This window comes from Microcaecilia unicolor, chromosome 3 (assembly GCF_901765095.1).
Source record: "Microcaecilia unicolor chromosome 3, aMicUni1.1, whole genome shotgun sequence".
Lineage (NCBI taxonomy): Eukaryota > Metazoa > Chordata > Amphibia > Gymnophiona > Siphonopidae > Microcaecilia > Microcaecilia unicolor.
Genome location: NC_044033.1, coordinates 534,884,930 through 534,898,757, shown reverse-complemented (window position 1 = coordinate 534,898,757; position 13,828 = coordinate 534,884,930). Strand labels below are relative to the sequence as shown.

At 45.2% G+C, this 13,828-nt stretch overlaps 1 protein-coding gene across 4 annotated transcripts in view; it reads left to right on the top strand.

The window, feature by feature from the left end:
- The window catches only part of TRAPPC3L (trafficking protein particle complex 3 like), a 151,150-nt gene that overhangs the window by 38,508 nt on the left and 98,814 nt on the right, over window positions 1–13,828 (top strand). For 2 of the 4 annotated variants that reach the window (XM_030199236.1, XM_030199234.1), the window contains one exon: window positions 234–360. The exons of the other annotated variants lie outside the window; for them this stretch is intronic. The gene's annotated coding sequence lies outside the window, so the exon portion shown is untranslated. The remainder of the gene's footprint in view (window positions 1–233; window positions 361–13,828) is intronic. 4 annotated transcript variants of the gene reach the window in all.

The window sequence follows — 13,828 nt, the reverse complement described above, 5'->3', positions numbered from 1 at the left end:
CCCTCATTCCAGAGCTTCCTTTCAATTGAAAGAGACTTGCCTTCTGTGTATTTATGCCGTGTAGGTTTTTAACTGTGTCTCTATCGTATCTCCCTTCTCCCACCTTCTTCCAAAGTATATATATTGAGATCTTTAAGTCTGTCCCCAGACACTTTATGACAAAGTCCACTGACCATTTTAGTAGCCACCCTCTGGACTGACTCTATCCTGTTTATCTCTTCTTGAAATTGCAGTCTCCAGAATTGAACACAGTACTGTAAATGAGGTCTGGCTCTGAACTCCTCAAGGGCTCCCATGAGTAAATGTGAAGACCCATTTTTCAAAAAAGATTGAGATGAGACTTCAGATGTCCAGGTTGAGGTATTCACAATTTTACAAAAGGCTCTTATGTGTGAAGATTGATATGGATGTTTATAGGTCTATATATGTATTTCCCTTATTCCCTTTCATCATATAGTTGGGGCATTTATCTAGTACAGGGGTAGGCAACTCCGGTCCTCGAGAGCCGCAGGCAGGTCAGATTTTCAGGATATCCACAATGAATATGCATGAACTTGATTTGCATACACTGCCTCCATGGTATGCAAATCTATCTTCTGCATATTCATTGTGGATATCCTGAAAACCTGACCTGCCTGTGGGTCTCGAGGACCGGAGTTGCCTATCCCTGGTCTAGTAGGTCGTGTGTGTGTATTTTGTCAATAGTTCCTTTACTGTGCTTACTTTGGGTGGTTCAAATGAGGACCAGATTCTATCTGCTATGGTGTGGGCTTTGTTGGTTTCGCATTCTTCTAAGAAGTCTGTGATGGATGTTTGCAGAGTCACGAGGTTAGTTCTTGTCTTTTCTAGTTTTTGTTTGAAATATTGTGTGAGCTTGTTTGCAGTAGGTGATGTTTCAGTTGATGCCAGTACATCCTGGGTTTTCAAATCTAATAGAACTACCTATACACAATGCAATTGAAAGCGCTAGAACCTATCTCACCCTGCACTTCCCCAAATGTCAAGGAATAGTATACAAATCTTCGTACTCAACCAACTTCACATACATCTGTCCCAAAATATGGAACACATTACCAAAGGCCCTCAAAGGCAAGAACAACTACTTGGCATTCAGAAAACACATTAAAGCCCAGTTCTTCAAACAATCCTTCCCTGATGACCATCAAAACTGAACAAGACGGAGGAAGTGACGTCACCCACGAAGATGGCGGTTTAGCGCTTTTGCTCCCGCTCATCGCAGCACAAAAAGCACAAGGTCTCCCGACAGGGGTAGCGTTGCTGCAATTTCTTGACCCCCAGCGATAGCCACAAAGTGCGTGTATCGAATTGCGATGAGCACGCAAGCGGACCTGAGCCAATTCGGCTTTAAAAGCGGAGCATCGGCGAACCGCGAGGCAGGAGCAGGCGACCCTCCCCCACGCGCCGGAAAACCAACGGCTGAGGTCACTCAGAACAGCCCATGCCTTTTCGGGGAGGAACCGGAGCCGTCAGCGGTGGACCCCTTAGCGGAGTTGAAAGAATGGCTGCAGGAGATCCGGACTGATGTAAAAGCGGTCCGGGCGGAATTGGAAATGCTGGGATCCGACCTCCGAGGTAAAATCAGAGACTTGGGGGGTCGCGTGGAGGAGGTGGAAACCCGGATAGAAGAACACTCGGAAGAGATTGGGGCCCTGGACAGAGCGGTCGCAGATGTTCGTTTGGGCCAGCAACAACTGACAGATAAGTTGGAGGACTTAGAGAATAGAAGTAGAAGGCATAACCTACGCTTCAGGGGCATACCTGAAACCCCGGAATATATTGATTGAGAGGCGGTGGTCCAGAAAGTGGTGAGCGCCATCTTGGAAGAGGCGGGAAATCCGCTGGGGGCCGAGGGAGTAGGCCTGGAACGCTCCCACAGATCTTTGGGTCCAGCGAGACAAAATCTACCCCGTGATATTATTGCCTGCTTTCAAGACTACAAGTTGAAGGAACGGGTGCTCCAGGTGGCAAGACGCCTCCAAAGTTTTAAATGGGACACATTCCCAATAGAAATCTATCAAGATTTGGCGGCGGCCACCTTAAAACGCCGCGCGGAGTTGAAACCAGTCACAAGGCGGATGCAGGAATTGGGTATCCGATACCGCTGGAAACACCCTTTTGCTCTAGTATTTTATAAAGATGGGCGGATGCATCAGGTGAGATCACTGGCTGAAGCTCGAGCAGTGTTACCAGAGGCATAGCAGGAGGCTTCCTCGGAGACCCCCGGGAGAGTTAGCAAGAACAAGACCCAGACGCCCCACTCGAAGTGGCAGCGTGTGGGTAAAGGGCACAAGCGCCTACAATGCCAGCAATCTGCTGGTCATCTTACATGACTGCGGGTAAGGGGGGGGTCAATGCAATGCTGCTATATGTCGGGTGGAGACCTGACATTTGTTAAAAGGTAATAGCCTTGTAGTTCTTGTCAGTTAAGTTTACAATGGTTTGGTAATTATTGGCGGGAGACCTGTACGGGAGTTATAACGTTATAACACTGCGGTGGGGGGGGGAGGGGAGACGATTCCTCCACTAGATACTTCCTCAGACATGAGGGAGGATCAAGGAGTAGTTCGGGGGAGATGGGTGGGAGGGAGGGGAGGGACATCTGGAGGGAGGTTACAGGGAAAGGGTTTGGATAGCAGCGTGGACTGAGTGGATGACAAAAAACACAAATGTGCCAGGGGGGGCTTTGGGCGCTTAAAGATGATGAAGGGATGCAGGAAGTAACACTGGCGCTCCTGAATGTCAGGGGCTTAAATGTGCCAATGAAACGGCAGCTTCTGTTTAGGGAGTTGACCCGCTTAAAAGTAGATATAGCCCTGATACAGGAGACCCATTTAAAGAAACAATATGAGGGGATGTGCAAGCACCGCCAGTATCCACATATCTTCTATGCCTCAAACACACTGGGCACTAAAAGTAAGGGGGTCATGGTGGCATTTAATGATTCTCGCCCCTGGCAGTTTCAAAAAGTTATTAGGGACAAAGGAGGTCGCTTTCTTTTGATAACTATGCAAATGGGGGCACAAAAGTACACTATATTGAATGTATACGGGCCCAATGAAGATCATGCGGAATTTTTTCAACACCTAGATCGGGTGCTTTTGGCACACGGGGAGGGGAATTTGCTAATAGGTGGTGATTTCAATATTACCCCTGACCCACAGCTGGACAATTCCTCTACATCAGTAAAATACGCCCGACAGGGATGAGAGGCACTCCAGACTTTTTTGGCTAGATGGCATTTGGGGGATACCTGGAGGCAGGCCCACCCCACCCAACGAGATTACACATATTTTTCCTCGGTCCACAACTCGTTTTCCCGTATTGATTTTTGGTTAGGGGACGCGACTGTCATGGGAAATATCAGGGACCAACGCATTGAGCCCCGAACATGGTCGTACCATAGCCCAGTCATGCTTGTGCTGAGGACATCAAAGGGGCGACAGACTGCTCCACAGTGGAGGTTGGATGATGCATTGCTGGCTGAGGTGACCCAGGTGCTCCAATTTGAAAGGCTTATTAAAGAATATTTCCAGTTTAATGATACTGGGGAAGTCTCACCAGGGGTGCTTTGGGAGGGCTTCAAGGCAGTCATGAGGGGTCACTTTATTGCGTTAAAAGCCCATATCCGCCGAGAAAAAACCCAGGCAGAGGACAGTGGACGCAGGAGACTAATGCAGGTGGAGAAAATAATTCGCAGACAGGGCCCGGCAGTCCCCGCACAAAAGTTGCTAGACCAAGCTCATAAAATTAGACAAGAGATTCGCGAGCTTCAGTTGGCAGACATCTCAGAGCAGTTACAAAGGGTACGCCAGTCACATTTTGAGTTTGGAAATAAAGCCAGTAGGCTCTTAGCATATAAATTAAAACATCAAGCACTTAGATCACATGTCCCCCGCTTAAAAGACGAAAAAGGTGATTGTACCACAGATCCGGGGTCCATACAAGCAGTTTTTCAGCGTTATTATGAGAAACTTTATACCCCGGACATTAACCCAGAGGAGGGGGAGATCACCGCTTTCTTGGACCGGGTGTATCTGCCAACACTTACGGAGGGGGCACAAGCTAGGCTCTCCAGGCCAATTGAGCTAGAGGAGGTAATAGGTGCTATTAAAGAGTTGGCGCCTAGTAAGGCCCTGGGCCCCGACGGCTTCACTAATAAGTTCTACAAAACCTTTGCATCTCTGGTGGCTCCGGTGCTGCGAAGGGTATTTAATGACCTAGGAAGGAGAGGATCTCTGCCAGAGACTTGGCATCTAGCGAACATAATAGTTTTGCCTAAACCAGGCAGGGATCCTCAATTGAGCAGTTCTTATAGGCCCATCTCCCTATTGGGGGTGGACTATAAAATTTTCACCTCAATATTGGCAGCTCGCCTGCAGCAGTACCTTCCACAATTAGTTCATGAAGATCAGGCGGGCTTTGTGCGGGAGCGTCAGACATTTGATAATATCCGCCGGACACTTCACCTTATTCAGTATGCCAATCTTAAGGAAATCCCACTTTGTATAATCTCACTAGATGCAGAAAAGGCATTCGACCGGGTGCACTGGCCATTCTTATTTGCAACCTTGAAGAGGGTGGGTATCTCAGGGGATTATTTACATTGGCTATCCTTGTTGTATAGAGCTCCAACAGCATCGGTCAGGGTCAATGGGAGCCAGTCATCCCCGTTCCTACTGAGACGAGGAACACGGCAGGGCTGTGCCCTGTCGCCTCTCCTCTTCGCCTTGGTGGTGGAACCACTAGCAGCATACATTAGATCACAACCGGATATTAGGGGAGTGAGGTTGGGACCAATAGAGACTCGGATTTTGTTGTTTGCGGATGACATTCTTCTCACACTAACAGACCCCATTAAGTCACTTCCCATTGTAGGGGCGGCCCTGCGGGACTATGGCTGGGTGGCTGGATTTAAGGTCAATATGGAAAAATCAGAAGCCTTAAATATTACTATACCAGCAGATCAAGTGGGGGAGCTGCAAGCTCAATTTCCCTATCGATGGGCGCCTAAATCAATTAAATATTTAGGAGTAAATATCACGAAACAATGGGAGGGCCTATATGAGGCCAACTTTCCAGCAAAGGTATGGGAGTTATTTCAGGAGTTAGATAAATGGGAGGGATTGACGATCTCGTGGATGGGGCGGATCAGTGTGGTTAAAATGATTTTACTGCCCAAAATATTATATCTATTCATAGCGCTACCTATCCCGTTGTCCGACAAATTCTTTAGAGGCCTGCAGCGGAGAGTTTTCTCCTTCATTTGGAAGCGGAAGCCACCACGGGTGCGTAGGTCAGTAATGCATCAGCCACGGGCACATGGGGGGATGGGAGTGCCTTAATTTCTGCTTTATTACAGAGCGGCCCACCTCCGTATCCTAGCTGAGTGGCATAATGGGAAAGCGAAGGCTTGGAAAGTTATGGAGCAGGCCTGGTGCGAGTTCCACTCGTTAAAAGCCATACCCTGGCTGCCTGATAGGGAGCTAAAAGAGATAATAAAGGTGGCCCCTCCACTGGTGGGGGGGCCATTTACTACATGGAGTAAAATTCGCATTAGCTTTTTTCGTGGACGAACTTTTTTCCTGCACATGATGATTAGATACGCGCCGGGATTCGGCCCGGGATCCTCAGATCACTGCTTTAAGAAGTGGAACAGAGGGGACTGTGGGAGCTGGGTCAGGTATGGGACGATGGGGAACTTCTTACTTTTGAGGAAGTGCAGGAGGAATATGGGATTCCTGCCTCCAACGCCTTTCAGTTCCGCCAATTAAGAGATTTTATTCTGAGGCATACAAAAGAAGAGCTGTGTTTGGAGGAAACACAATTAGAGCGGGCACTGGCTGGAGGAGGAGGAAGAGGAGGGGTATCTAGATTATATAAAGCGCTCCTATTACACTCGCAGCCCATCTTGCACTACACACAGAAGTGGGAAAAACTATTGGGGGTGTCTTATGAATACCATATGTGGGAAAGGGTGTTTACATCTTTACTTAAAGTGTCAATCTCTAATGCATTGGTAGAAAATGGCTATAAAATATTATACTGTTGGTATTACACACCGCAGAGACTAGCCAAGATGTTTAAGGTGGGGTCTGCTCTCTGCTGGTGCCAATGTGGCATGGAGGGTGATATGGTCCATATCTGTTGGGCTTGCCCGCAGGCCCAACAGTATTGGACGAGGGTTCTGAAGTTGATTGTGAGTATAACAAAAATTGTTTTTCCCATGAAAATGGACCACTGCTTGTTACACATAAGACTTCAGGGCAGTAAAAAATATGCGCACCAACTGGCCACTCAGATATTGGTGGCCAGCAAATTGGTGCTGGCGGCGGCATGGAAGCAGCAGACTCTGCCGGGACTGAAGTCGATTCTGCGTAAATTGGACTATATTCAGCTGATGTCTAAGTTGACTGCGATGCGTCTGGGTCGTTTGCTGCCATACCACCGAATTTGGGACCCCTACACGGAGTGGTTGGCACGACCAGACTCTACCCTGACAATTCAATAGGGGGGAGGGAGGGAAAGGGGGACATAAACAGTTGGTTAAAAAATGTATTGAAGATGTTATACTGATATGTTGGAGGGTGCTCGACTGTGTATTTGAATTTATGGTTGTATGTTGGATCTTTATTCAATAAAAATTTGGAAAGTTAAAAAAAAAAAAAAACTGAACAAGACAATACACGATGGTACTGGATCTCGAACAAAAGCTGAACTAGATAAGCTCAAACAGATAACAACGATGTAACCATAATAACTTGTAAGCCACATTGAACCGATTCCCTATTGGGAAAATGTGGGACACAAATGCAGAAATAAAATAAAATATTTTTCAGGCTACATAATTAAACTGCGACTTCAAAGGTATTTTATCTGTTTTATTAATACAGCTTTATAAGTAATTTATATTTGTTATAAAGCAAAGTTGAAGGATTTGTGCTATTGTGGTAATTATTTTGCCAGATACTGCAATATGTGTTGAGATATTGACCAGACACAAGTCTACTATAATGGGATAATGCTACTATATTTTAAAATGTTAGTGTTCCCAAAGTTTCCATAAGTATGTATGGGGTTATTGTTGATGCAGGACAAACTGTTTACTTAGAAATCCATTATCAAGTGTACTCTATGGCATTATTTAGTATATTAAGAACTACTCACACCTATATGCCTAGTGCTCCTCCCTCCCAACTGTCAGCCACTGCTGGGCACTCTCAGCAATCTGAGTGTTAAACTTCAACTTGTTTTGCTAACAGTAACTTGAAAAACAGTTCATAAACTTGTCAACTTGGTCTGTAAAATTTTGGGGTGTTATTCATCAGATGGTCAGCACAGTGCAAAACATAATCTCCTCATGATACCAGAGATTTCAGACTCATAGTCCAGTTCTATCGTAAATCTCCTCTATTTGCAACCAGAACAAAGTACTTGGTAATGTTGTGTAACCCGGGTCTCACCACTAGCTCAGTCCAACCCAGGTCACAGGAACAATTCCACCAGTTCACCCACACTTTACCTCTCCTCATACTCTTTCAGTTCCAATCCTCACTCTAGTCGAGCTCAGAGTGGGTTATAAGGTCTGGAATAGTGATCCGGGGGTTGGGAGACATTCAAGCTTTCTATCCACAATAAGTACACTATAGGCAATAGTCTGTGCAAAACTGAAACTTTTATTCTTCAACTCTGCAATCGGCAGCACTTCAATCCTTTACTCATTAGTTCAAACAGCATAGAAACTCCAACTTAAATTCAATACTTCTGTTGTTCCTCAGGGGAAATCCTGTACCACTTCTCCTCTCAGGTACAGTGGTGGAAATAAGTATTTGATCCCTTGCTGATTTTGTAAGTTTGCCCACTGACAAAGACATGAGCAGCCCATAATTGAAGGGTAGGTTATTGGTAACAGTGAGAGATAGCACATCACAAATTAAATCCGGAAAATCACATTGTGGAAAGTATATGAATTTATTTGCATTCTGCAGAGGGAAATAAGTATTTAATCCCTCTGGCAAACAAGACCTAATACTTGGTGGCAAAACCCTTGTTGGCAAGCACAGCGGTCAGACGTCTTCTGTAGTTGATGATGAGGTTTGCACACATGTCAGGAGGAATTTTGGTCCACTCCTCTTTGCAGATCATCTCTAAATCATTAAGAGTTCTGGGCTGTCGCTTGGCAACTCGCAGCTTCAGCTCCCTCCATAAGTTTTCAATGGGATTAAGGTCTGGTGACTGGCTAGGCCACTCCATGACCCTAATGTGCTTCTTCCTGAGCCACTCCTTTGTTGCCTTGGCTGTATGTTTTGGGTCATTGTCGTGCTGGAAGACCCAGCCACGACCCATTTTTAAGGCCCTGGCGGAGGGAAGGAGGTTGTCACTCAGAATTGTACGGTACATGGCCCCATCCATTCTCCCATTGATGCGGTGAAGTAGTCCTGTGCCCTTAGCAGAGAAACACCCCCAAAACATAACATTTCCACCTCCATGCTTGACAGTGGGGACGGTGTTCTTTGGGTCATAGGCAGCATTTCTCTTCCTCCAAACACGGCGAGTTGAGTTCATGCCAAAGAGCTCAATTTTTGTCTCATCTGACCACAGCACCTTCTCCCAATCACTCTCGGCATCATCCAGGTGTTCACTGGCAAACTTCAGACGGGCCGTCACATGTGCCTTCCGGAGCAGGGGGACCTTGCGGGCACTGCAGGATTGCAATCCGTTATGTCGTAATGTGTTACCAATGGTTTTCGTGGTGACAGTGGTCCCAGCTGCCTTGAGATCATTGACAAGTTCCCCCCTTGTAGTTGTAGGCTGATTTCTAACCTTCCTCATGATCAAGGATACCCCACGAGGTGAGATTTTGCGTGGAGCCCCAGATCTTTGTCGATTGACAGTCATTTTGTACTTCTTCCATTTTCTTACTATGGCACCAACAGTTGTCTCCTTCTCGCCCAGCGTCTTACTGATGGTTTTGTAGCCCATTCCAGCCTTGTGCAGGTGTATGATCTTGTCCCTGACATCCTTAGACAGCTCCTTGCTCTTGGCCATTTTGTAGAGGTTAGAGTCTGACTGATTCACTGAGTCTGTGGACAGGTGTCTTTCATACAGGTGACCATTGCCGACAGCTGTCTGTCATGCAGGTAACGAGTTGATTTGGAGCATCTACCTGGTCTGTAGGGGCCAGATCTCTTACTGGTTGGTGGGGGATCAAATACTTATTTCCCTCTGCAGAATGCAAATAAATTCATATACTTTCCACAATGTGATTTTCCGGATTTAATTTGTGATGTGCTATCTCTCACTGTTACCAATAACCTACCCTTCAATTATGGGCTGCTCATGTCTTTGTCAGTGGGCAAACTTACAAAATCAGCAAGGGATCAAATACTTATTTCCACCACTGTATATGCAGTTCACCTGTCCGTTCCTATCTTGCCTATTATTCCCAATGGCTGTTTCTCCTTCTATCAGTACAGATTTGATCTCCACAGGCTCAGACACTCCTCTGATCTGACCCTCTTCCAGCAGTAACCCCTCTCTGGATCCACCCTGGTCTCAGGATTCAGCTCTCCCTGGCTGGGTCTGTCCTCTGCCCACCCGTAGTGCACACAATCTCTCGATTGCCACTTTCAGGAGCCGCAACCCTCCTTTAAAGCCTGTGATAACACTCCTCACTTAGGATTCCCCTTTCTCCTCCTGGTCTCTTGACAGGGGACCATCAGGCTACCAAAGACCCCCTCATAGGCATAATTCCAACCTTTATTCCCTTTGTCACTCCTCCTCCCTTATCATCCACTATAAGAGCAACTCTTTTCCCCCGCATTCTGTTTCAAAACCACTCCCCATGGGTTGGTTCTCCCCCCACTCCAGCCCACTAGCAGGGATGGCTCTGGAAATCTCCAACACTTTTAGGAATGGAGTGGAAAGGAACTATTTGGGAATGGAGTGGAAAGGAAAGGAATATTTGGGAATGTAGTGGATACTGCGCCGTTTACGGAAGAAAGAGTTTATAAACAGCTGGAGAATCTGAAGGTGGACAAAGCTATGGGGCCGGATGGGATACATCCCAGGATACTGAGGGAGCTCATGGAGGCCCTGGCGGGACCTCTTAAAGATTTATTTAATAGATCTTTAGAGATGGGAGAGGTTCCGCGAGATTGGAGATGAGCAGATGTGGTCCCGCTTCACAAAAGTGGAGACAGGGAAGAAGTGGGAAACTACAGACCGGTAAGTCTCATGTCGATGATAGGAAAAATAATGGAATTGCTGCTGAAAGAAAGGATAGTTAACTTTCTAGAAGACAACGGGTTACAGGACCTGAGGCAACATGGCTTTACCAAAGGAAAATCCTGCCAAACAAATCTCATTGACTTCTTTGACTGGGTGACAAAAGAAATGGATGAAGGCCTTGCGCTAGATGTAATCTACTTGGATTTCAGCAAAGCCTTTGATACGGTCCCCCACAGAAGACTCGTGAATAAGCTGAAAGGGCTGAATTTAGGACTGAAAGTGGTGAACTGGATAGAAAACTGGTTGACCTACAGGTGGCAGAGGGTGGTGGTAAATGCAATCCGCTCGGAGGAAAGGATGGTGAGCAGTGGGGTTCCTCAGGGGTCAGTGCTAGGGTCCATTTTGTTTAACATATTTGTGAGAGATATTGCTGAAGGGTTGGAAGGAAAGGTTTACCTTTTTGCGGATGACACAAAGATAGCCAATAGAATGGATACCCTGGAGGGAGTAGAAATGATTAGAAGGGATCTTCGAAAGTTAGAAGAATGGTCGAGGGTCTGGCAGTTAAAATTTAATACCCTACTAATTTTGGGGTAACAATGAGGCATATTTTCAAAGCACTTAGCCTTCCAAAGTTCCATAGGTTTCTATGGAACTTTGGAAGGCTAAGTGCTTTGAAAATAAGCCTCAATCTGTTCTGGTTTCATTTCATGCTACCATGAACCTCTTGTAGAAACCGTTCTTTTGAGTACCTCTCTTTTTTTTACTTTTTAAATATGCTATTAAACTAATATTTTAATATTTTAGTGCTCAGTAAAATTCATATTGCTCCAGCTGGTCTACTAATAGCAATATATAGTACTCAACATCATAGCACTGTAGCCCTACCTTCCTCCTTTTGCATGCATATATGAAAATATATGAGGATGATCACTTAGCTTGGGGTTGGACTTTAATTGCTGCTGCTGAGTGCGTCTGAGTAGACCTCCGAGGCAATGCTGAATGTGCGATCGTGCTCGTGACATAAGTGAATTCATTCTTCTATTCTCTCACATGTCAGCTTTGATTTTCCTGTGTCCTTGTCGTTAAAATTTAATTCCCCTGGTTAGTTCAGAGCCACGGCAGTTGGGTCCCGGCCTGAGAAAGTCCTTTGTTGGCACGCTGCCAAACAGAATTGGTTAAAGTAAGTGTAGTTATAATATATAAAACATTGTATTTTGATGAGAAATTAATTTGTTTAAAGGTTTGAATTGAAGGGGTGACAGTGGAATTGTGTAATTTTAGGGGATATGGTGGTTCCTCCTGATGAAGAGAACGAAATGCGGTCCTGCATAGAGGAGCCGATGCTTGTTTAAGAACTGGAGTAACAGCAGTTATGAGATTGAAAGTCTCATCCCGCTAAAGTAGTGCCTGAAATCTATTGCAAGTGGAGTTGTTTACCCCCAGAGAAGTGTGTTGGGGTTTGTCTTGAACTTTCATGAACCTTTATGTGAAACCGGAAACCGGAAGAGCAGAGTGAATGGACATATGCAAAGGTTTTTTATTCCTAATTCTGTGAAGTCTCTTTGAGAGACGAGAAATCATGAACTCTGACACAGTGTGTAATGATATTCAAGAAAGTCATGTATATATAAATCCTCCTTGTTATAGATTTTCTATGCAGGTACTATAAGGTGTGAATGAGTATGAAAGATATAAGAGAATATTGTTTGTGAGTAAAGGTTTTAAAGACACGTGAGCAGGTTTTGAAGCACACGTGTTTAATAAAGATATTTTGTATTCAATAAGACTGGGGCTATTTAGTGATTGATAATACGAGTGCTCCAGCAGCTCTATTGAGTCCCTAATTGTATAATATTGTTAAAATTTAATGCCAAGAAGTGCAGAGTGATGCATTTGGGGTGTAGAAACCCAAAAGAGAGATACTGAATAGGAGGGGAGAGATTAGCAAGCTCGACTCAGGAGAGAGACCTTGGGTTGTTGGTGTCGGAGGATCTAAAAGTGAAGAAACAAGGTGACAGCCATGGCTAGAAGGATGCTAGGCTACATAGAGAGGGGTATAACTAGCAGAAGAAAGGAGGTGTTGATGCCCCTCTACAAGTCGTTGGTGAGGCCCCACTTGGAGTATTGTGTTCAGTTTTGGAGGCCGTATCTGGCTAAAGAGTAAAAAGACTGGAAGCGGTGCAAAGAAAAGGTACGAAAATGGTTTTGGTTTTGCGTTACAAACCGTATGAGGAGAGACTTGCTGACCTGAACATGTATACCTTAGAGGAAAGGAGAAACAGGGGTGACTTGATACAGACGTTCAAATATTTGAAAGGTATTAATCCGCATACAAACCTTTTCCAGAGATGGGAAGGTGGTAGAACTAGAGGACATGAATTGAGGTTGAAAGGGGGCAGACCCAGGAGTATTGTCAGGAAGTATTTTTTCATGGAGAGGTTGGTGGATACATGGAATGCCCTCCTGCGGGAGGTGGTGGAGATGAAAACGCTAATGGAATTCAAACATACGTGGGATAAATACAAAGGAATCCTGTTTAGAAGGAATGGATCTATGGAATCTTAGCGGACATTGGATGGCGACACCGGTATTTGGAGAATAAAACCAGTGCAGGGCGGACTTCTACAGTCTGTGCCTTGAGAATGACAAGGACAAATCAAACTAGGATATACACATAACGTATTACATACCATATAAAATGAGTTTATCTTGTTGGGCAGACTGGATGGACCGTTCAGGTCTTTATCTGCTGTCATTTACTATGTTACTATGTTACTTCTGCACTTTTAATAATACTCATTCCTTGGGGTATTACACTTGATTAAACTCTCAGGGGTGCTTTTACTAAGCTGTAGTAAAAAGTGGCCTGTGGTAGTGTTGGCGCGTGTTTTTGGTGTGCGCTGGGCCATTTCTTTTTTTTACTGCGACCTGGGAAAAAAGGCTTTTTTAAATGGGGGCAGTAAATGCCCACGCAATAAATTAAAAGTAGTGTGTGGCTGTTTACTACTACTACTTATCATTTCTATAGCGCTACTAGACGTACGCAGGGCCGTACACTTGAACATGAAGAGACAGTCCTTGCTCAACAGAGCTTACAATCTAGCCAAGACAGACAAACAGGACAAATAAGGGAAAAGGACAAAGAGTAGCAAGATTCCGTGCAGAATCCCAAAGAGTAGCAAGATTCCATTCAGGATCCCAAAGAGTAACAAGATTCCGGAATCCCAAAGAGTAGCAAGATTTTACTACTTATCATTTCTATAGTGCTACTAGACGTACGCAGCGCTGTACACTTGAACATGAAGAGATAGTCCCTGCTCGACAGAGCTTACAATCTAACCAGTACAGACAAACAGGACAAATAAGGGATAAGGACAAAGAGTAGCAAGATTCCAGAATCCCAAAGAGTAGCAAGGTTTTACTACTTATCATTTCTATAGCGCTACTAGACGTACGCAGGGCCGTACACTTGAACATGAAGAGACAGTCCTTGCTCAACAGAGCTTACAATCTAGCCAAGACAGACAAACAGGACAAATAAGGGAAAAGGACAAAGAGTAGCAAGATTCCGTGCAGA